The sequence below is a fragment of the Macaca nemestrina genome, chromosome 12, assembly GCF_043159975.1.
Source record: "Macaca nemestrina isolate mMacNem1 chromosome 12, mMacNem.hap1, whole genome shotgun sequence".
Taxonomy (NCBI): domain Eukaryota; kingdom Metazoa; phylum Chordata; class Mammalia; order Primates; family Cercopithecidae; genus Macaca; species Macaca nemestrina.
The window spans coordinates 23306587-23310652 of record NC_092136.1 but is presented as its reverse complement, the minus strand read 5'-3'; positions in this window follow the sequence as shown (position 1 = coordinate 23310652).

Sequence of the window (4066 nt, the reverse complement as noted above, 5' to 3'; positions counted from 1 at the left end):
CTATAATGCTGGAACCGAACTAACGGTTAAAAAAATCTAAGGAAACCTTATGTCTAGTACCACTAAAAACACACAAAAGTACTGATTTACATAGATTTTTAGGGCCTACAATTGTCCTTAATGTTATTCAATATTAAATACTTGTATTAGCTACTATTATTATTAAAGAGTATTTAAATCTCTAACTCAAAATATATAGATGGTATTTGTATAGATAATGACATAGATATGCACACAGATATACATATCCAGTTAAAAACTGTCAGTGTTTTCGCTTCGCATTCTGGGATTTCCCTAATATTTTAGTCATATTGATATGTCAATTTCCAAGGCAGGAAAAAGCAAGGAAGCAATTCTTTTAATTATTCTCTGTTACTTTCTGATCCCAGTTACTAAAGAATGGTATTACCCTGAAGTATTTATTTATTCATGTGTGTGTGTGTATATATATATAATATATATAAAAATATTTATATTTATATATGCCACTGTTCAATTGATTTGTATATATTGAACCATGGTTTACAGAGAGTGGGGATGAAGGGGAAGAAGCATTGATTTTGTTTTGGTAATTTTCATTTCAATTCCCATTTCACTATTAAGCAGAAAAACGTGCACATTAAGCGGAAAACATGAGTGATATAATTCTCTTTACTGTTACAGAGGTTTACATTTTAACATTTACTTGACTGTGTTTATGCTCCATGGATAAATGGGTGAGTGGTTAACAGAGCACATACAGAAATTTAAAAAAAACATATTATGGTATCTTCAAACCAGAGAAGGAGAAAACATTTAATTACTGAGTGAAATTGATGCTGTTTCGATAGCTGAGAGTACAATCTTCTACCTCTCAATTATATTAATTAGAAGGTGGAGGTTTTCAGCCCCTATTACATGCTCAGCATGGTGCTTGGGGTGGGGGTTCAGTAATAAACAAGAAAGATTCAATTTCTTGGCATTTGCAGCATCATTTAGTTTTATACAATCCTCGCAGCAGCCTCTGTAGGTAGATTTTGTCTTCTTCATTTTACAAATGTGCAAACAAAATTCAAGGAGGTGAAGTAATTTGTCTATGGTCACATATGTAGGAAGTGTTGCAGTCATAACATGAACTCAAGCCTTTTTTATTTCAAAGTCTAATTACTTTCACTATTCTTGGATGCCTCTCAGTCCAGACATATTAAAGATAAACAACTAATTACTTATTAATTGCTTCTCAATCTTTTTCAACTTAGACTGTTTTCATAATTTTGCACTCTCTAGAAAACATAATTTTAACTTTGAATATAGTCTAATATTACATATGATAATGGTAATCACTCATTTCAGAAACCATAGGATTCCATCTAACTTTTTACAACTCAGGTTTATCACCATTAGGCTTGCAAAAGTAATTATGAGGAATCACCATGTTCCATTTATACCCCCATTTCAAACAATTAATGGCCTAGAGCTGTTGTATTAGCACGTTCTCACATTGCTATAAAGAACTGCCTGAGACGGGGTAATTTATAAAGAAGAAGAGGTTTAATTGACTCGTAGTTCCACAGGCTGTATAGAAAGCATGGTTGGGGAGGACTCAGGAAACTTACAATCATCGCAGAAGGCCAAGGGAAAGTAGGCAAGTCTCATTCTCACATGGCGGGAAATGAAGGAAGAGAGAGAGAAACGGAAGGTGCTACACACTTTTAAACAACCAGATCTCATAAGAACTCACTCGTTATCATGAGAACAGCAAGGGGGAAATCTGCCATTATGATCTGATCACCTTGCATTAGGCCCCTCCTCCAACATTGGGAATTACAATTCAACATGAGATTTGGGCGGGGACACAAATACAAACCAAATCAGCTGTCTTTTCTAAATTCTGTCCCCTGTTTGACTACTTCATCCTCATCATGGAAGCTTATTAAAAAATGAAGATTCTGGCCAGGCACAGTGGCTCATGCCTGTAATCCCAGCACTTTGGGAGGCCGAGGTAGGTGGATCACCTGAGTTAAATAGTTCGAGACCAGCCTGTGCAACATGGTGAAACTCCGTCTCTATTAAAAACACAAAAATTAGCCGGATGTGGTGGCTCATGCCTGTAATTCCAGCTACTCACAAGGCTGAGGCACAAGAATCAGATAAGCACAGGAGGCAGAGGTTGCAGTGAGCCGAGATTGTGCCACTACACTCCAGCCTGCGTGACAGAGTGAGACCCTGTTGAAATAAAATAAAATAAAATAAATAAAATAAATAAAATATTCTACCCTCTATTGAATCAGCATTTCTAGGAGATTAAAAAAAAAAAAAGGCATGAGGAGTCTCTTTTTAATCCATTTGCCTAGGTCGTTTCAGTCTAAAACCACTATGAGAACTACTTCTGTATGAACTACTACACTATAGATGGAGAAGTATATCTCATCCCCTTTATTACTAAAGCTGATTATTAAAAGGTCAAAACCTCAACTGGAATAGTATCAAGTTCAGTGCTGTATTTTTTTTTTTAGAGGGGACTGGACTTCTCACCACTATTGTTGAGAAAACAAACCAAGAAAACAAAAAACAAAGATTTATGCAAAATGGATTCTATTCCTAGGACAAAGCAGGGAAAATCCTAGACTATAATTGTTTTACTGGTTTGTTATTGCTTCTGTTACTCTCCCTGCCACATCATTGCCATTAAAAGTCAGTCTTTGGCCAGGTGCAGTGGCTCACGCCTGTAATCCCAGCACTTTGGGAGGCCGAGGCAGGCAGATCACCTGAGGTCAGGAGTTCAAGACCAGCCTGGCCAACATGGCAAAATGGCGTCTCTACTAAAAGTACAAAAATTAGCCGGGCGTGGTGGTGGGCATCTGTAATCCCAGCTACTCAAAAGGCTGAGGCAGGAGAATTGTTTGAACCTGGGAGGCAGAGGTTGAAGGGTGCTGAGATCCCACCATTGTACTCCAGCCTGGGTGACAAGACTCTATCTCAAAAACAAACAAACAAACAAACAAAATGTCAGTCTTTTTAGATTAGACCTCCTGAACATTGAAGAAAAGTGACGTCAATCTTTTGATGCTGAGTGCATGGAAATCTGCTCAGTACTCCAACTCCAATTTTCATCCTCAACACAGTTATCCACCGAAGTCTCCCTAGGAGTTATGTCCAATGTGGCCTCCACATCCTGCCCTCAATTCCAAAGCAAAGTAGTGCCTTCTACTCCCTTTCTCAGTCAAGAGAGCTTGATGGCTTCCAGTGGACATAGACCTCTGAATTACGACATGCCCATTTGTGAAAACTTCCCAGTGCTTCCTCTACCTTATCTCTGGAAACTTTTCATTCTTTATTACAAAGGATGATTACACTATTCCTTCTTTCCAATAGAGCTTAATTGGCTTTTAAAAGGTCAAGACTTTAAAACCACTAAAGATGCTTCCTGAGAAGGTCATTCATGCTGGGTCTACAATACAATTCACTCTTCCCAGGATCACCAAGTGAATCTCAGTCTTCTTAAAAATAATAAAAGTGACAGGAGAAATTCATGTTAGGGCTTTGTAGCATGGATATAAATGCATGCCTTCCTTATTACTGACATCATTGTCTCCATTTCTTTCAATTACCATGTTCCCTATGTCAAGATGAGACAAAGAAGAAAAAGCTGCTTTTTAAGAATGTACACTAATTCCCTCCTACATCATTGTGCTAAAATATCAAAAGAAATTATAGCTGTCTGCACTAGAGATGTATGAAGTGATGTGTCCACACCTTTTCAGTTCCTGTTAGTAATCAAAACGAGTGTCTCTAAACCACTTTCTCTTTGCTCCATAGAACACAAATTCTAGAGGATGATAATACGTTTGACACACACAACACACTTTCCTCCATCAAGTGTTATAGAAAACAACCAGTACAACAAAATCTTTTACTGCAGATTCCATACATCAATCTGAATCTTCAGGAAAAAAATGTAATATTAGAGTTTTTCTCAAGCTAAACTTATGGAACCATTTTTCCACTGAATATCTTGAATGACTGACATTTTACAAAGTTCACCGTAGGAAATGTTAATTCCAGCCAACTTCTGTTATTCATCATT